Source organism: Rana temporaria, chromosome 5 (genome assembly GCF_905171775.1).
Source record: "Rana temporaria chromosome 5, aRanTem1.1, whole genome shotgun sequence".
NCBI lineage: Eukaryota > Metazoa > Chordata > Amphibia > Anura > Ranidae > Rana > Rana temporaria.
Window position 1 is genome coordinate 6959212 of NC_053493.1, and position 21171 is coordinate 6980382.

At 48.2% G+C, this 21171-nt stretch overlaps 1 protein-coding gene across 2 annotated transcripts in view; it reads left to right on the forward strand.

The window, feature by feature from the left end:
- Positions 1-21171, forward strand: part of ZC3H3 (zinc finger CCCH-type containing 3) — a 298560-nt gene that overhangs the window by 81264 nt on the left and 196125 nt on the right. The gene's annotated exons all lie outside the window — the stretch shown is intronic.

Sequence of the window (21171 nt, forward strand, 5' to 3'; positions counted from 1 at the left end):
CGAAATCGAGGAAGAAGGGCACTGTGGTTTCAGATGCCACACTGGAGATGGCCGCGCTGTAAGAAAACTATTCTGTACAAATAGAAAACTGGGCGTAGTTTACAGCATACCTTTGTTACATTGCACGAGGCACGAGTATTCTGGGGGTATTTTTTTCTTAAAAGTCATATTTCGGCCGGAACGCTGCTTTAAGGCCCAACTCCAGGAAAAGTAAATGTCCACCCACACGGCAAGGGTTTAATATTCATCTAGTCGGGGGGTGGGGGCGGTACATTGGTCTTGATGATGTCGGAGGCATTCAACTTCCAGGATATAGAGGAGAAGAGGCTGTAGGGACAGCTCTAGCATCATGGGGAACCCTGCGGAAGACGAGCATCTCTCAGTCCCCCCACCCTTCCCAGGAGGGTTCTCGGGTCCCCCACCCTTCCTAGGAGGGTTCTCGGTCCCCCACCCTTCCCATGAGGGTTCTCAGTCCCCCCCTTTCACATTAGGGTTCTCAGTCCCCCCCCTTTCACATGAGTGTTCTCAGTCCCCCCCCTTTCACATGAGTGTTCTCAGTCCCCCCCCTTTCACATGAGGGTTCTCAGTCCCCCCGTTCACATGAGGGTTCTCAGTCCCCCCGTTCACATGAGGGTTCTCAGTCCCCCCCCCTTCACATGAGGGTTTTCAGTCCCCCCCTTCACATGAGGGTTTTCAGTCCCCCCCTTCACATGAGGGTTTTCAGTCCCCCCCTTCACATGAGGGTTCTCAGTCCCCCCCCCCCCCCTTCACATGAGGGTTCTCAGTCCCCCCCCCCCCCTTCACATGAGGGTTCTCAGTCCCCCCCCCCCCTTCACATGAGGGTTTTCAGTCCCCCCCCTTCACATGAGGGTTCTCAGTCCCCCTCCCCCATTTCACATCAGGGTTCTCAGTCCCCCTCCCCCATTTCACATCAGGGTCCTCAGAGCCCACCCCCCCATTTCATATCACTACTACGACACAGGACATCACTTTTTTTATTCTGTCGTATGAGAATTTTCCGAACTTTAGTAAACTCTTCATGTTCGATATATGACCAGCATGCAAAACAAATAAAAAAAATGGACGATCTGTGGTCCGATTTTCGGATTGTGTGTATGGGACATTAGGCTCCTTTCACACTGGCGGTCCACTCCGCTTTGTTCAGTGGGTGATCGATCCGCTGAGCAGACAGATGAGAGGTTAGTCTCCGCTCCCTGTGCAGAGACGGACCAGTCAGAGCCCCGCTCTCCTCTATGGGGAAATCCCATGAAAACAAGACCGCCTGTTCCGTTTTCATCCGGAAAATGGGGGTCACCATCCGTCTGGATTTCATGGATGGAATCGGATAGCGGCACCCCAGAAGAGGAGGATCTGTGAAAAACCCTGACACAGAGGAGACAAGTATAACATGTTTTATATATAAAAAAAAAAAAAAACTGACCTTTACAATCACTTTGTTATTGTAGACATGGATCCAAACTCTTGGAAAAGGTCATTTCATATCGGCATCTTTTCTCGGATGGTTCACCCATTATAGTTACCGTATTTATCGGCGTAAAACACACAATTTTTTTCCCTTAAAATCAGGGGGAAATCGTGAGTGCGCGTTATACGCCGATCCTCGCTGTCTCAGAGCGCCGCCGACAAAGACCGAGCCGAGTGTACTGGGCACTCGGCTAGGCCACACTCGGCTCCGCCCGCAGCCGAACACACCGGAAATCCGGCTCTGCACAGCTCGACCGAGGCGCCAAACTCAAACACACAACACTGCAACCCCTGGCAGACGGACGCGGGACAAGGCCGCCTATGGACGCCGGGCAAGACAGCAGATGGACACCGACAAGGCTTTACGGACCACACGCAAGGCCGCAAACGGACGCCGGACAAGGCCGCCGATGGACGCCGGGAAAGACAGCAGACGGACACCGACAAGGCTGGATGTACCCCGCGCAAGGCCGCAGACGGACGCTGGACAAGGCCGCCGATGGACGCCGGGCAAGACGGCAGACGGACACCGACAAGGCTGGAGGGACCCCGCGCAAGGCCGCAGACGGACGCCGGACAAGGCCGCCGATGGACCCTGGAGCAAGACGGCAGACGGACACCGATAAGGCTGGAGGGACCCCGTGCAAGGCCGCAGACGGACGCCGGACAAGGCCGCCGATGGACGCTGGGCAAGGAGGCAGACGGACACCGATAAGGCTGGAGGGACCCCGCGCAAGCCGCGGACGGACACCGCGCAAGGCCGCAGACAGACGCCGGACAAGACTGCCGATGGGCACCGAGCAAGACAACAGACGGACGCCGGACAAGACTGGACGGACCCCGTGCAAGCCGCAGACGGACGCCGGACAAGGCTGGACGAACTCCGCAGACGGACGCCGGACAAGGCTTCTGATGGACCCCGCGCAAGGCCGCAGAAGGACACCGACAAGGCTTTACGGACCCCGCGCAAGGCCGCAGACGGACACCGATAAGGCTGGACGGACCCCGCGCAAGGCCGCAGACGGACACCGGACAAGGCCGCCGATGGATGCCAGGCAACACATCCAAAATGTAATTTTTTTTCCTTAAACTTCCCTTCTAAGCTTGGGGTGCGCGTTATACGCCAGATCGCGGTATACGCCGATAAATACGGTATCTTTCCTTGACAACTGTCCAATGTTCTGCCCTGTGCAATGTCTACAAATGTTGATTTTGTCAGACTTTGTAGAACAACAATGTGTACGTTTTTATCCCGTAATAAAATCTCTTCTTCAAGAGGCTCTATTGGCAAATCGCAAGGAAAAGGTTCTTTTATTGTATCCATGTGGCTGTCATTGGACTCAGCAGAAAACTGTCATTGAGTATATGAAACCTCCCGTGTGTTGTGGAAATGCCAGGTGTGTCCTGCAGAGGGCGCTCTTGAATAACCTATCAGCAGAGAGGCGCTGCGTGTGCACAGCGATGGCCGGGGTGGTGCTGACGGCTATCAGAGGGAACTTTGACTCTATTGTGCTGATCGATCGCACATCTTACCCATCATGTCCGTTACCCGGCCTTAGGGGCCCGATCGCACCGGAGAACACACGCATGTTCCCCAAAGTGCATTATTAGTACATTATTAGTACGTTTGCATTAATATGTAGCAGAAGATTTGCACTTTGCACGCATATTACATTTTATTTTTTCTTGCTTTTTCATTTCCATCTTTTTTGTGTGTTTTTTTTGTTGGACATTTGTGACTCATTAACCTCTTCCATACCAGGCCAATTCTTCTCTCCTACATGTAAAAATCATATTTTTATGTTATAATATGTTTTTTTTTTTAGCAAAGACTCTAAGGAATACAATGGCGATCGTTGCAACTTTTTGCGTCTTTGCGCAGGAATTTTTTTGTATAATGTGAAAGATGTTACGCCGAGTAAATAGATATCTAACATGTCACTCTTTAACCACTTAAGACCCGGACCTTTAGGCAGGTAAAGGACCCGGCCAGTTTTTGCGATTCGGCACTGCGACGCTTTAACTGACAATTGCGCGGTCGTGCGACGTGGCTCCCAAACAAAATTGGCGTCCTTTTTTTCCCACAAATAGAGCTTTCTTTTGGTGGTATTTGATCACCTCTGCGGTTTTTAGTTTTTGCGCTATAAACAAAAATAGAGCGACAATTTGGAAAAAAAATCAATATTTTTTACTTTTTGCTATAATAAATATCCCCCAAAAATATATAAAAAAAATAATTTTTTTCCTCAGTTTAGGCCGATACGTATTCTTCTACCTATTTTTGGTAAAAAAAATCGCAATAAGCGTTTATCGATTTTTGCGCAAAATTTATAGCGTTTACACAATAGGGGATAGTTTTATTGCATTTTTATTAATTATTTATTTTTTACTACTAATGGCGGCGATCAGCGGTTTTTTTTTCGTGACTGCGACATTTTGGCGCACACTTCGGACAATTTTGACACATTTTTGGGACCATTGTCATTTTCACAGCAAAAAGTGCATTAAAAATGCACTGATTACTGTGAAAATGACAATTGCAGTTTGGGAGTTAACCACTAGGGGGCTCTGAAGGGGTTAAGTGTGACCTCATCTGTGTTTCTAACTGTAGGGGGGCGGGGCTGGACATGTGACGTCACTGATCATGTTTCCCTATATCAGGGAACACACGATCAATGACAGCGCCACAGTGAAGAACGGGGAAGCTGTGTTTACACACAGTTCTCCCCCTTCAGCTCCGGGGACCGATCGCGGGACTCCAGCGGCGATCGGGTCCGTGGGTCCCGCGGCCACGGAGCCAGCAACCCACGTACAGGTACGTCCTCTTTAAGTGCCCAGCCGTGCCATTCTGCTGAAGTATATCTGCAGGAGGCGGTCCTGAAGTGGCTAAAATTGTGCACACTTGTGGAAATGCGCCAAACTTCGGTACATAAAAATCTCCATAGGTGACGCTTTTTCATTTTATTTTTTACAGATTACCTCTCTCCTTGCGGGCGCGCGCTCCCGTGATATATCTGGCGGCTATAGCCACTCACTGTATCACTCGGCCCCTTTACAACCCATTTAAAAAAAAAAAATATATATATATATATATATATATATATATATATATATATATATATATATATTTTTTTTTAATTGTCGCTCTATTTTTGTTTATAGCTCAAAAAAATAAAAACCGCAGAGGTGATTAAATACCACCGAAAGAAAGCTCTATTTGTGTGTGGGGGGGGGGGGGGGGGAAGGTTGTCCATTTTGTTTTGGTGCCACGTCGCACGACCACACAATTGTCAGTTAAAGCGACGCAGTGCCGAATCGTAAAAAAATTGCCTGGTCATTAAGGGGGTAAATCCTTCCGGGGGCTGAAGTGGTTAAAAGGGAGCTCTATTTTTAAAATGTTTTTTTTTTTCTCTATTTACCGTATATACTCGAGCATAAGCCGAGTTTTTCAGCACATTTTTTTTGTGCTGAAAATGCCCCCCTCAGCTTATACGTGAGTCACCTTTTTGAGCCTGATCTCCCGGACTTTGGTGACCCAGTACTGGCCGGCCGTAGGTCCCCTGGCACACATGTAGCCCCACTCTTCCTCTACGAGTGTGCAAAGTTTGTTGGCCGGGGAGCACCGATTTTTACAAAGCCGGGCACGCCTTCCATAGACTCCCATAAAACGCCCCTGTCCCCGGTAGCTCACGCGCAGAAGCGAACACGCATGCAAGTCCCGCCCACATATCTAAACGCCGTTCAAACGCCACATGTGAGGTATCGTCGCGTGCGTTAGAGCGTGTGCAACAATTCTTGCACTAGACCTCCTCTCTAAACTGGTAACCTGTAAAAAAAATTAAAGCGTCGTCTATGGAGATTTTTAAGTACCGAAGTTTGGCGCCATTCCATGAGTGTGCGCAATTTTAATGCGTGACATGTTGGGTATCTATTTACTTGGCGTAACATTATCTTTCATATTATACAAAAAAAATTGGCTAACTTAACTGTTTTTTAATTTTTTCATTCAGGAAACCCTTCCCCCCCCCCCCCCCCAAAAAAAGGCGTTTGAAAAATTATTGCGCAAATACCGTGCGAGAAAAAAAAGCAATGACCGCGATTTTATTCCCTAGGGCAGTGATGGTGAACCCTGGCACCCCAGATGTTTTGGAACTACATTTCCCATGATTCTCATGCACTTTGCAGTGTAGGTGAGCATCATGGGAAATGTATTTCCAAAACATCTGGGATGCCAAGGTTCGCCATCACTGCCCTAGGGTGTCTGCTAAAAAATATATATATATAATGTTTGGGGGTTCTGATTAATTTTCTAGCAAACAAATAGTGATTTTTACATGAAGGAGAGAAGTGCCAGAATAGGCGCGGTGGTCAAGTGGTTAATAAATTCAGGGATCAGTCGGTCTAATCACTGGTTGGACGGTGACTTTTTTTATCATGTGAAGCCTTTGTTGGAGATGGAAGGTTAAACATTGGCTGTGAAGTTTTCATCCGCGATGACGGGCGGCACAAGAAGAACGTTAGTATGGAAATGGGAGCGACTCAGCGGGAAGCCAATGTCCCCCGTCAGGTTCAGTGCAACATTCCGTGTTCATTTGTATTTCTGTTTCCAAAGGACACGCTTTGCACAGACCTAAGCTGGTCACACGTGTCAACAATTTGCTTTTAAATGTAGTTGTGTTTTTTTACTTAAGTCATCTGTTCCTTTATTGCACCATTATTTAGCACTTTAATTAACCCCCTTGTGATTACAATACTACTTTATCCAAATTTTAAATGCTCCATGCCGTGAGAACGTTATATAGCTTGGAATTTTCAGCGGTTCCTTAGTTGAAAGACCTGCTGTCAAGTATAAAAAAAATGTTTTTGTAGTGTTATTATGTATCTGGTGGAGACCCAGTTGACGAAGAGGCTTCTCTTCTCCGGGAAGTGACTGGCAACAGGGAATGTAAGGACAGGGAGTGGTGCGAGTGCTGGTGTTAAAAGGAATACCGGATCCGTCAAGGTTGGCAGGTTCAAAGTGCAGTGGTATAATAAATTTAAAGCGGAGTTCCACCAAATTATTATTTTTAGGGTTGTCCCGATACCAGTATCGGTATCGGGACCGATACCGAGTATTTGCGGGAGTTCTCGTACTCCCGCAAATACCCCCGATACTAAAATAGAATACTTGTTCTCCTCCCCCCCGCCGCCGCAAACCCGTCGCTGCAAACCGCAAAGCCGCCGTCGCCGTTAATCAGCGTGCGGGGAACAGCTTTTGTTTGAATAGCTGTATCCCCGCCGCATATAGACACTCCCTCTTGCGCGAGATTGGACGGATGATCTGTCCAATCCCGCGCAAGGGGGAGTGTCTATACCCGGCGGGGATACAGCTATTCAAACGAAAGCTGTTCCCCGCACGCTGATTAACGGCGGCACGTGCGGCATCAAGGTATGGGGGACATGGCTGGAATGTGGGGGACATGGCTGCATTATGTGGGGGACATGGCTGCATTATGTGGGGGACATGGCTGGAATGTGGAGGACATGGCTGCATTATGTGGGGGACATGGCTGGAATGTAGGGGACATGGCTGGATATATGGGGGACATGGCTGCATTATGTGGGGGACATGGCTGGAATGTGGAGGACATGGCTGCATTATGTGGGGGATATGGCTGGAATGTGGGGGACATGGCTGGATATATGGGGGACATGGCTGCATTATGTGGGGGACATGGCTGGAATGTGGAGGACATGGCTGCATTATGTGGGGGACATGGCTGGAATGTGGAGGACATGGCTGCATTATGTGGGGGACATGGCTGCATTATGTGGGGGACATGGCTGGAATGTGGAGGACATGGCTGCATTATGTGGGGGACATGGCTGGAATGTGGAGGACATGGCTGCAATATGTGGGGGGACATGGGTGCAATATGTGGGGGACATGGCTGCATATGGTGGGGGACATGGCTGCAATATGTGGGGGACATGGCTGCATATGTGGGGGACATGGCTGCAATATGTGGGGGACATGGCTGCATTTGGGGACACATTTAAAAAAAGTATCGGTATTTGGTATCGGCGAGTACATAAAAAAAAAGTATCGGTACTTGTACTCAGTCCTAAAAAAGTGGTATCGGGACAACCCTAATTATTTTTTAAACGTCACATAAAGTCACAATGTCAATGTAACGGTATGGCCCGTGATACCCAGAGACTTTTGAGGGATGTGGGGTACTCCTGTTTCAGCTTCACCAATGACTCTTGTGTCTAGGGTCATCCTATGTCCACTAGGGGCATAGGATGACTGAGAAATGATATCTCGGATTACATGAGATGGGACAGTAATGATCTTGAAATATTACAGGTTGTTGATTCTAAACCCAACCGGTCAATAGAGTGATTCATTCATGTGGGAACACAGACTGTTATGGGGGTAATTAAGTCTGCTACTGTCATGTAAACTAGCCTTAGTCTGGCTTCTAAAGACCTTTTCATTGTGTGATGCTAATTAACACTGTATTGTGTGAAGTTCTATTGATGATAGATGTGTATTGCATAGCAGGTGAGAGAAGCCGGAGTCATGACGTCTGACTTGTCAGCTGTAGCTAATTAGCTCCTGTGGATTGTGTCAGACCCGGTGCCAGAAAGTCTATCTTAAAAGATGTGTATTGGAGGCTCGTTAGGAAGCATTGTATAATGTTGTGGGTGGAGTTAAGTCATTGTTCATATTTGGTTGCTAACTGTATAAGAGCCTGAATTTACCATTTAAAGATCTATTCGTTTTGAACCAGAGAACAGAGCTGTGTGTGTCTCGTTTCTGGGGAATAATATGGGGCGTGTTCGTCTGCTGGATTGTAGAGTGTCGATAAGCTGTCGTGGGTTGGTGGAATGGAATATCGTAAATGGCGTTAACCCCTGACCGTTACAGTCAATAAGGACACTTACCTGTCCAAGGCGCCTGCAATGTCGGCACCCGAAGCTTCACTTCCTGGTTCCCTACTGCGCATGCACGACCCCACTTGTCCTTGTTGTCTTCTGGGACCTGTGTGTCTCCCAGAAGACAGCAGGTCGACGGAGGCGGCGCCAGAAGTGGCGTAGATAGCTGTGGGTAGCTTGGCTATCTATGCCCGGAAAGTGGGAGCAAAATACCTGTATTAGACAGGTATCTACTCCCCCCTCCCCCATGAAAGGTGCCAAATGTGACACCGGAGGGGGGGAACGATTCCGAAAAGTTGAAGTTCCATTTTTGGGTAGAATTTGTCTTTAAAGCGGAGCTCCGCTGAAAAAAAAATATTAAAAGCCAGCAGCTACAAATACTGCAGCTGCTGACTTTTAATATTAGGACACTTGCCTGTCCTGGAGTCCAGCGCCGTCCGCAGCAGAGGACAAGCGATCGCTCATCACTCTGCTGCCCCCCCTCCCGCCATCCTCGGTGAGGGAACAAGGAAGTGAAGTGCTCCGGCTTCACTGCCCGGTTCCCTACGGCGCATGCGCGAGTCGCGCTGCACCTGCTGACTGGCTCCCGCTGTTCTCTGGGAGCCGAGTGTTCCCAGAACTCAACATACGGGAGGTGACATCATGCCCGCAGACTGTGGCCGGAAGTGAGTGCAAATACCTGTCTTTGGACGGGTTCTGCACCCCCCTCCCCCCTGAAAGGTGTTAAATGTGACACCGGAGGGGGGGGAAGGGTTCCGATCAGCGGGAGTTCCACTTTAGGGTGGAGCCCCGCTTTAAATAAATGGTGAATAATAGAAAATATATGCTACTCCTCCTTGATGACGTCTGCTATGACGAAACGCTTCGGGTCGGGCCAGCGGAAGTGATGTCACCACCAGGAAGCGATATTGTAGATTGAGACATCTGCTGATCAGATGGTATTTAGAGGGCTGGTCTGCCTTTTAAACATTGTAAGCGCGCGTTTTGTTTTATGACTTTATTAAATCCGAGAATCGGCTTTTACTACGCTCTGAGAGTCTTTTTCTATTTTATATGTTATCTGTCTGCCTGGGTTGAAGCGCTTGATTTGTGTCGGCTGCGAGAAGACTTTTGGAGCCAGACGTTTGTGTGCTTTGAGCGCTTTATGAGCGTATCCTCATACATGGTCACATGTCTTCTGGTAAGGCGATCACACGGCGTATGAAGCATCTTCTGTATTCTTATGGTGGAAGAGCATTGCTGAGGAATAGACTTTGGAATTTTTTTTTTCACATGGACACATGAGCCTTGTGAACTTTCTTTCTTGATTGCACCTTTTGAACTTTTGTTCTCATATATGAATAGTAGTAGCATATAGTTCCTATTATTCGATAGTTATTTATAGTGCTGCAACAGTTTTGAGGATCTTGAATCATAGATCTTAGTGCTGGCTGCTTTTTTGTTTTGACGTCTAAGCACAAAGTTTTTCTTTTATATGCAAGCTTGGCCTGCTGGACGTTTGTCTTTAACATATACCATATTTGCCGGCGTATAAGACGACCCCCTAATTTTCCAGCTAAAATGCTGGTTTTGGGATATACTCACTGTATAAGACATGCAAAAATGCCTCACTGTGCCATTATTCATGCCTCACTGTGCCAGTATGCCTGCCTCACTGTGCCAGTATGCCTGCCTCACTGTGCCAGTATGCCTGCCTCACTGCGCCGGTATGCCTGCCTCGCTGCGCCGGTATGCCTGCCTCGCTGTGCCGGTATGCCTGCCTCGCTGTGCCATTATGCCTGCCTCACTGTGCCTGTATGCCTGCCTCACTGTGCCTGTATGCCTGCCTCACTGTGCCTGTATGCCTGCCTCACCGTGCCTGTATGCCTGCCTCACCGTGCCTGAATGCCTGCCTCACTGTGCCTGAATGCCTGCCTCACTGTGCCTGTATGCCTGACTCACTGTGCCAGTATGCCTGCCTCACTGTGCCAGTATGCCTGCCTCACTGTGCCATTATGCCTGCCTCACTGTGCCATTATGCCTGCCTCACTGTGCCATTATGCCTGCCTCACTGTGCCATTATGCCTGCCTCACTGTGCCATTATGCCTGCCTCACTGTGCCATTATGCCTGCCTCACTGTGCCATTATGCCTGCCTCACTGTGCCAGTATGCCTGCCTCACTGTGCCATTATGCCTGCCTCACTGTGCCAGTATGCCTGCCTCGACGATCTTCCTACCTTCTCCTGTTTGCAGAGTTTCTCAGGCTGTGGGCATCCATTAGGGCCCTTTCACACGTACGGACCGTATGTCCGCATTTTCATCCATCCGTTGCGGATGAAAACGGGACATACATGGGTCCCTATGTGATTACGGGTGTCAGCGGATGACCATCCGCTGACACATGTAATTTGTCCGCCTCCGCAAAGATCCGCACTTTCGGACGAAAGAAAACCCTATTTTTCTTCCGTCTATCGGATCGGATGAACATGAACATACGGTCCGTGTTCATCCGATCCCCCATAGGGGAGAGCGGAGGAAAGACAGGGCGGTCCCTGCACAGTGTGCGGGGACCGCCCTGCCAGCTCAGCGGGGATTTTATGGAGGATCCCCGCTGAGCTGTACGGACACAAGGAGGCGGATCATTACTGATCCGCCCCGTGTGAAAGGGCCCTTACTCAAAAGCCGCGCCTCCTCCTCAGGCTGTTCCGTGATAGGCGGAAAACTAATTTTCCCAGCAGCGCCTCTGTTCAGTGTTCCGCCTATCACGGATGTCCTCTCGTCCGAGGCCGAGGATGAGAAGGCATCCGTAATAGGCGGAACACTGAACAGAGGCCCTGCTGGGAAAATTATCTATCGCGGAACAGTCTGAGGAGGAGGCGTGGCCTTTGAATAATGAATGGCCGCCGTCTGACAGACAGGTACCCGGCGTATAAGACGATCCCCGACTTTTGGGGCATGATTTTAGATGCAAAAAGTCGTCTTATACACCGGAAAATACGGTATGCCTTGTGATTATGAAGGCTTGTTTGGAGGATCTATTGGTAAATGAATGAAGGAAGTCACGGGGGGGAAGTGTTTTTTACTTCTCAAGAAGAAGCCTCTCAGTCTCTTACATCTACTACTTATTCTCATTGAATGATTTCTTTCCTTTCCTCCCAGGTATCTACATCTAAACCAAGGCTTGGCACGTCCTTTCATCGTAAGCCCCGGACTTTCAAGTCCACCAAGCTTGCACAGAAGCCCTTCTCACAATGAAGGGGGGACCCACACTCAAGAGTAGGGGGGTGTCTGTTGGCGTCTGAGATGTCCTGGATCTCTAGGCAAATATCTGTCATTTCAAAGGGGTACAAAAAAGATTTTCTATCCCTGCCTGATCCTCACGTTTTGCTTTCCAATCTGCCTGCTTCAGACCGATAGAAGGCGGGTTTCATGACCGCTTTGCACCAACTTCAGGAGGGGCCGGACTCTCACGGGAGTCTATACCAGGAAGTGGTGCAAATACCTGTTTTATACATGTATCTGCACCCCTCCCCCCCTCCCCCCTGAAAGGTGTCAAATGTGACACCGGAGAGGGGGAGGGTACCGAAAAGCGGAGGTTCACTTTTGGCTCGCGCGCCAAAGCGAACGCATACGTGAACGGTATTCAAACCACACGTGAAGTATCGCCGCGATCGTTGGAACGAGAGCAATAATTCTAGCCCTAGACCTCCTCTGTAACTCAAAACATGCAACCTGTAGAATTTTTTAAACGTCGCCTATGGAGATTTTAAAGGGTAAAAGTTTGTCGCCATTCCACGAGCGGACGCAATTTTGAAGCGTGACATGTTGGGTATCAATTTACTCGGTGTACCATTATCTTTCACAACATAAAAAGAAAAAAAATGGCCTGACTTTACTGTTGTCTTATTTTTTTATAAAAAAAAGTGTATTTTTCCCCAAAAAAAGTGCGCTTATAAGAACGCTGCACAAATACGGTGTGACAGAAAGTATTGCATTGACTGCCATTTTATTCTCTAGGGTGTTAGAATAAAATATATATATATGTTTGGGGGTTCTAATTAGAGGGAAGGAGATGGCAGTGAAAACAGTGAAAAAACACATTAGAATTGCTCGAACTGTTTTACTTGTAATGCCAAACGGCCACCACAAGATGGCGCCAGATCGCAGAAGGCCACAAAGCCGCGACCTCAATTACCGGCGGGGGCGCATGGAGACGCAGGATCCTGTGTCTCCATGCGCCCCCACATCCCCGCCGCGCGATCGCAGATGGCCTGCGCCGGACGGTAATTGAGGCCACGGCTTTGCAGCCTAAGCTTCCTTCTGTGAAGGTTGTGGCCTCAATTATTGGCGGGCGCCAGGTCACAATTTCTTGTCGCAATTGCGACCGGGCACCCGGATTTTGTCGAGCCCTGTCATAAATAACCTTGAGGATGGGGTAAGCAGTGCAATCTCTGTATTTGCGGACGATGCTAAGATAAGCAGGGCAATAACATCTCCGCAGGATGTGGAAACCTTGCAAGACGATCTGAAGAAAAAGTGTGGGCAACTACATAGAAAATTAGGTTTAATGTAGAAAAATTTAAAATGAGGCATTTGGATGGCAAACATATGAATGCAATCTATACATTGACGGGGCACGTTTTCTGGCTCCTAACTTTTTTAGTTGCTTCCTAGATTCCAAGCAAATTTGTCAAACCCTGGTATATACAGTACCTCTTGTGGCCCCCCAATGAATCAGGGATTCGTTGGGGGGGCCACAAAAGAGATATATATAATCTCCAAATTACCAGTGGGGCCGTATTTAACCGGACCACAATTGGCCCGCGGGCTGGACTTTGGACATGCCTGGGTTAAGTCAACATTTAATACTATGGTATGGGGGGGGGGGGTAGAAAACAGAAGCTGCTGGGTTAGTGTTGGTGAGAATCTGCATTATATGTGTTATTTTTGACACACCGTTTTACTTTAAATCCGGCATGGTGAGCCCTCCTCTATTTTGTGGCTCCCCGGACCGTTCAAGGTATGTACAGGAGCCAGTTAGGTTGTTTCTATTTTGGACCAGCCTGACACGCTTCTATGTTGGGATTCCCCCTTGTGGTTGTAGATTGGGGTGGCAGCAGACTTCGTGAAGGATTGACCCTTTTGAATGAAGTGTCTGTGATGGCCTGCCTGAGGTGCCACCTGATCCGGAGTCACACCATGTAATCCCAACACAAAGCCGTCTAATCCCCGCGATATCGCTCAATCCTCCCATCATTCACAAGTGGTTATAGCAAGTGCAATTACTGAGCCCATCAGCGGTAATGCTCTTTGACTGTTCATGTAACAGAGTCGGCCGTGGTAATAGCACAAAGCGTTTATATCTGACCAGTGAGCCCCACTCCTCTAATCACAGGTGTTGGGTGGGAATCGATGGGATTTGCTGCCCAGTGTTCATAATACGTCCCCGGCCAATGATTGCTATTCACCAGCAAATCTAATTCCTGAACATTTGGGTCTTTTACTTGCCTCCCGTCAGGATTCTAGTTCATCGAATCAGGTCTGTCGGACTGCTGACCCTCAGAGTAGTGTCTGTCTTCTTTCCTGTGTCTCCCCCGGTATGAGATTCAACAAAATAACCCCTGAAATTGCCCCCAGTAAAAAGAACTATTGCCATTTTGCTCTAGTGTCACTCTTCAGCGAATTGGACTTCTCCCTTGCTTTCAAGCTAAAGAGAGAGGCCAGGATCACACGTGTCGAGATCCACCCTGCTGTCTGACTGACAGTTGGCTCGGCATAATGCATAGCTGAGAGCCAAAGCCAACTGCTTCCTCCCCCAGTCCATGATAGTCCCGGGTTGGACCCCCTTTGGCCTTCATTCTTGGTGGAATAGATACAGCAAGGTGTTGGAAATGTTCCTCAGAGATTTTTCTCCATAGTGACATGATGGCATCACGCAGTTGCTGCGCATCCATGATGCCAATCTCCCGGCAAAGGGTCTCTATTGGATGAGATGTGGTGAGTGTGGAGGCCATTGGAGTACAGTGACCTCATTGTCCAGAGGTGAGATGATTGGAGCTTTGTGACATGGTGCATTATCCTGCTGGAAGGAGCCATCAGAAGATGGGGACACTCTAGTCACCCACCATTACACCCCCACCACTCGCCTGAACCGGTGATACAAGGCAGGATGGATCCATGCTCCAAATGCTGACCCCACCATCTGAATGTCGCAGCTGAAATCCAGACTCATCAGACCCGGCAACGTTTTTCCAACCTTCTATTGTCCAATTTTGGTCAGCCTTTGTGAATTGTAGCCTCAGTTTCCTGTTCTTGGCTGACAGGAGTGGCATTTGGTGTGGCCTTCTGCTGCTGGAGGCCTGGCAGACGGCCTGCTTCAAATCCTTTAAGGGCGTTGTAAACACATCCCTCGCAGAGGCCAGTGTGAAAGTGAGCTCAAGATGGTACTCTAGACCTGTCAGATTAGCCTCTATGTATACCTCAGTAGACCCTCAGATAATGCAAACTTTCCCGAACGATGGACCACATTTGGTGGGAATGCCCCAGAATTCGCCCTTTCTGGAGAAAAATGTTCAATATTATCGACAAGGTCAGGGGCTGCCAGGTCCAAGGTCCCCGATGATCGCTTTACTCAATGCTACGATCCCAAGAGTCCCCTCACCCATGCGGCGGCTGATCCACTTTATCTTGGTGGGTGCTAAACAAACTGTAGCAAGGGCATAGAAACCATCAAAAATTTCCATTAAAGCAGCCAAACTGAAAATTTCCTGGATAATGGCACAAGAAAAGCTTTCAAGTATACTCTCGGACACAGTAAACCAAATTCGAAGCCTCTTGCGAACCCTGAGCCCAACATGTAGGCATCTCCCTTACTACCAATACTAGGCCAGAACGAGATTCTCCCACAACCTAATGTTGGGCAATTCTCAATCCCGAACTCTTTCCTTTCTCTATTCTTTCTCTCTTTACTTTTACCTATCCTGTCCTCCAAATGACTCCCAAATACATGGGGTAACAGAAGTGTATGTGAACGTTTAAAGTTTTGTTTCGCGGTTGCATATTCAGAATAGCCTGTCTATCGGAAGTCGACATTTTTCGAGGGGGGGGGGGGGGAGGATCGGGCAAGGTGACTCCCACCTGGCACAGCTAGATCTCCTTGGGGTTGTCGGGTACTAGTGGTGCAACGGGTCACCGTTGATTTGTGATCCGAATGGGTCACCCCCTTCGGATCGGCACACTATGTGATTAGGAAAGGCCGCGGCTTCGGCCTAGCGCCGGAGCCGCGGCCATCTTGGTACACCCGGTGGCGGCCCTCCTCTCTGTTTACACACACAGGGGAGGAGGAGCCCGCGCTCAAGGTACACATACTGCTGTCTGAGGTCAGGGGGTCATACTGATGAGGGGTCTGCACTGAGGGGGGCTTACTGTCTGTACTACTAAGGGGTGTTTGCACTGAGGGGGGGTTACTGTCTGTACTACTAAGGGGTGTCTGAACTGAGGAGGGGTTACTGTCTATACTACTGGGGGGGGTGTCTGCACTAAAGGGGGGGTTACTGTCTGTACTACTAGGGGGTGTCTGCACTGAGGGGGGCAGGGTTACTGTCTGTACTACTAAGGGGTATCTGCACTGAGGGCGGTTTGCTGTCTGTACTACTGGGGGGGGTTTTGCACCAAGGGGGGTTACTGTCTGCACTGAGGGGGGGGGGTACTGTCTGTACTACTGGGGGGTGTCTGTACTGAGGGGTTGTCTGTAACTGAGGTGGGGGTGTCTGTACTGAGGGAGGGGGAACTATAGTTGGTGGGGGGGGGGGGTGACAACATTGTTTTTTTTTTCCACCGGGTGACAACAACCCTAGTGACGCAACTGCAGTGGGGGAGATGTGGATATTGCAGTTGGGGGGATGTGGATATTACAGTGTGGGGGGAGAGATGTGGATAGTACAGTGGGGGGAGATTATTTTTTTTTGCTGATCCGATCTGTGACTCTGATCCGAGGAGCGATCCGAACCGTGAGTTTTTTGATCCGTTGCACCCCTATCGGGTACTAAAGGGGTCCCCCCGAGATGGCCCTGCTCTCGCCAGAGCAAGTAGTAACCTCCCATCGCTCAACATTCCCTGTAAGATGTATCTGGTTAATGCTTGGGGCAAGGGTGACAACTCTAGGGCTCTTCAATTGATTGAAGTCCTTGAAAGGCTCCTTGACTCCGTTCTCAGAGTAATTGCTAATCCCCATGGATTTTATCCTGATTTGTAAGACCAAATACCTCTTCTTCTGTTGTACCAATGTTCAGTCTGTATAAGTATGTTATACTTTGAAATAAAGTGACCGTGAGTGTATGAGCCAGCACCGAGTAAGGTCCACCTCTGTGCTGCCACATATATGTATACTGCCGGTGGGAAAGGGTTAAATGGCGCATCTTTGTCTGGCGTTTTCACACGCCATCGTCTATGGGAACGCCAGCACAGGCCAGTCTGGTGAGGACGACGAGGTCTCCTAAGGTCTCTTGCGGCAGCTCTTTTGAATTCTTTCCTTGCAGCGTATGGGTTGGAGAAAAAGTTGTCTGCCATCAGTCACCATCAGAAAACTCCTCCATCAGACACATCCATTTCTACTTCCTACAAAGCGGGTTCAGGCACCTCTCTCCACGCCGGCTCCATAAACACCCCGCCGGGCTGTCAATACAAAGATTTATTACCCGACCGCCGGCGAGGGCGAATGAAAATGTATCAAGTGCTGCCAGCCCGACTCGGAATTACTTGTCAAACTCGCAAGTTCCCCTTCTCTCACCCCCTCGCTGACATCGTGTAGTAATTGCCGGATACCTGCACAAGACGTCACGCCGTTCTGTCACTACGTCTTTAGCTAATGAGCCACTCATCAGAATCGGGAGTAACTACGAGACGTACGAGCGCATATCTGCGGCTGCAGATAACCGCCGGCCTTTCATTCAAGAAGAGTTATTATCTCCGTATCGGAATCACGCTTAACATGTTCGCGCCACTTAATTTACTACAGGAAGAGTTACACCATTGTCTCCGATTTTTGAACATTTGCTTTCAGATTTCTCTTCTCATCCTTCATAAAATGTGACAGGGGGGAATATTTTAAGCCTAGTTAGGTCTCTCACTCTAGGGAAAGCAGAGCTTGGCCTACAGAGCTGACAATCTAAATAACAGGCCAAACTATCCTAATAAAAGTTTAGTCTTGAAGAAGGTTGTGGAGGTGCAGGGTGATCTTGTGCTTAGTGAGTATTTCCACATATAGAAGAAAGTTGTGATTAAGGAGAAGACTCATCCCTTCTATCAAGTCACTGTCATAGAACATTCTGACCCAGGAAGGACTGATTCTGAAAAAATCCACCATACTAGAACATTCTGACCCAGACACAATCCTCTGTCATAGAACATTCTAACCCAGGAAGGGCCTTACCCCCAAACAATCCCCTGTCCTAGAACATTCTAACTTGGCAAGGGCTGCCCCCAAAACAATCCACTGTCATTGAACATTCTGACCCTGGAAGGGCTGACCCCGAAACAATCCACTGTCATTGAACATTCTGCCCCTGGAAGGGCTGACCCCAAAACAATCCACTGTCATTGAACATTCTGCCCCTGGAAGGGCTGACCCCAAAGCAATCCACTGTCCTTGAACATTCTGCCCCTGGAAGGGCTGACCCCGAAGCAATCCACTGTCATTGAACATTCTGCCCCTGGAAGGACTGATTCTAAAAAAATCCACCATACTAGAACATTCTGACCCAGAAACAATCCTCTGTCATAAAACATTCTAACCCAGGAAGGGCCTTACCCCCCAAACAATCCCCTGTCCTAGAACATTCTAACTTGGCAAGGGCTGCCCCCAAAACAATCCACTGTCATTTAACATTCTGCCCCTGGAAGGGCTGCCCCTAAACATTCCACTGTCCTAGAACATTCTGCCCCTGGAAGGCCTGCCCCTGAAACAATCCACTGTCATAAAAACTTTTCAATCCAGGAATCCCCCTGAAACAATCCACTTTTGTATAGAACATACTAACCCCAAAATGATCCACCATCATAGAACATTCTGACCCAGGAAGGGCTGAAGCAGAAACAGTACACTATCATAGCCCCGTTGATCCCCCTGAAACAAACCATCATCCTAGATTATACTGACCCCAAAGCAATCCACCATTATAAAGCAATCTACCCCAAGAATGGCTGACCCAGAAACAATTCATCATCATAGAACATTCTGACCCAGGAAGGACCGACCCAGAAAAAAAACATCATCATAGAAACTTCTGATCCAGTAAAAGATGACCCTAAAACAATCCACTTGTATAGAACATACTAAAACAAAAACAATCCACCATCATAGAACATTCTGACCCAGGAAGAACCGACCCTGAAACAATCTACTATCATAGAATATTCTAACCCAGGAAGGGCTGACGCAAAAGCAGTCCACTATCTATCATAGCCCCTCTGATTCAGGAAGGCCTGACCCTGAAACAGTAGACTGTCCTAGATTATACTGACCCCAAAGCAATCCACCATTATAGAACAATCTAACCCAGGAAGGGCTGACCCAGAAACCATCCATCATCATAGAACATACTGACCCGAAACAATCCACTGTCATAGAGAATTCTGACCCAAGAAGGGCTATCTCCGAAACAATTCACTGTCATAGAGAATTCTGACCCAAGAAGGGCTATCTCCGAAACAATTCACTGTCATAGAACATGGTGACCCAAAACAATCCACTGTCTCAGAAACTTTTAAACCTCAAAGGGATGACCCTGAAACAATCCACTAGTATAGAAAACGCTTTCTCTGAAACAATCCATCATCATAGAATATTCTGAACCAGGAAGGGTTGATGTAGAAACAATCCACTGTCATATCACCTCTGATTCAGGAAGGCCTAACCCTGAAACAATCCACTGTCCTAGATCATACTGACCCCAGAACAATCCTCCATCATAGAACAATATGACCCAGAAAGGGCTGTCTCCGAAACAATCCATCAACGTAGAACATTCTGACCCAGGAAGGGCTAACCCAGAAACGATCCACCATCATAGACGCTTCTGATCCACGAAGGACTGACCCTGAAACAATCCCATCATCGTAGAACATACTCACCCCAAAACCATACACCATCCATCTTGGAGAATGCCAACCTCAAAATTATACACCATCATATAACATTCTAGGCCAGGAAGGCCTGACCCCAAAATAGTCCACTGTCAAAAGAACATTCCAAACAACCACGGAATGGTAAACGCCAAACAATTAATAGAATATGAGTTTGGGTTAATCCTTCTGCCAAAGATTGATTGACCCGAAGAGTTATTTCTCAGGGGAATAATATGGCCAAGGAAGGACTGACTCCAAACTTTTCTCTGTTCTATTGTTTTTGGCCCAGAAAGGACTAACTCCCCCTTCAGCACTTCCTTGTCCTAGAACATTCTATTGCAAAAAAATCCACCATCATAGAACGTATTGAGTCCACTGTCCTAGAACATTCCAACCAAGGAATGATGAACACCAAACAATTCATAAAACATATACTTTGGTCGAGCCTTCTGGCCAAGGATGGACTGATCCAGGGTTTGACAAATTTGCTTGGAATCTCGGAGCCAGCTAAAAAAGTTAGGAGCCAGAAAACGCACCCCGTCCCGACGAGCTTGCGCGCAGAAGCGAACACATACGTGAGCAGTGCCCGCATATGTAAACGGTGTTCAAACCACACATGTGAGGTATCGCCGCGATTGGTAGAGCGAGAGCAATAATTCTAGCCCTAGACCTCCTCTGTAACTCAAAACATGCAACCTGTAGATTTTTTTAAACGTCGCCTATAAAGATTTTAAAGGGTAAAACTTTGTCGGCATTCCACGAGCGGACGCAATTTTGAAGCGTGACATTTTGGGTATGAATTTACTCGGCGTAACATTTATCTTTCATAATATTAAACAAAATGGGGATAATTTTTTCCCAAAAAAGTGCGCTTGTAAGACCGCTGCGCAAATACGGCGTGACAGAAAGTATTGCAACGATCGCCATTTTATTCTCTAGGGTGTTAGGATAAAAAATATATATAATGTTTGGGGGATCTAATTAGAGGGAAGAAGATGGCAGTGAAAATAGTGAAAAATGACATTAGAATTGCTGTTTAACCTGTAATGCTTAACTTCTAATACCAACGGCCACCACCAGATGGCGCCAGCTCACAAGATGGCGCCAGCTCACCTTCCAAGCCAAGTCACCAGGACACTATTTCTAGTCGCCATGGCGACCTGGCGACCGGGATTTGTCGAGCCCTGGACTGATCCATAGAGTTGTGTGTTGTAGGGGGGAGTACAGTACAACGAGGATGCAGTGAGGGGGCATTTTATTATTTTTATACATTGCTTTCTCCTATGTGAATTCTTCAACATGTGCCTGACTGTAAGGTGCCTTAGGCAGGCTCATCCTGTGACCCTCCAACTGTTGAGAAAATACAAGTCCCATGAGGCATTGCAAGGCTGACAGTTACAAACATGACTCCCAATGGCAGAGGCATGAGGAAACTTGTAGTTCCAGAACAGCTGGAGGGCCACAGGTCGAGCACCCATGCCGCAGCTTTGGTCTCACGGTCACCCTTTTAAAGCTGAAGTTTAAAAATGTCAGTTTTCATTGCATACCCTATTTTAGACCCAGTGACATCAATGGGTCTCTGCTTTTTTATAGCAGGTCTCTTATGCAGGGCCGGCGCTACCACTAGGCAAACTAGGCAGCCGCCTAGGGTGCACTGCATC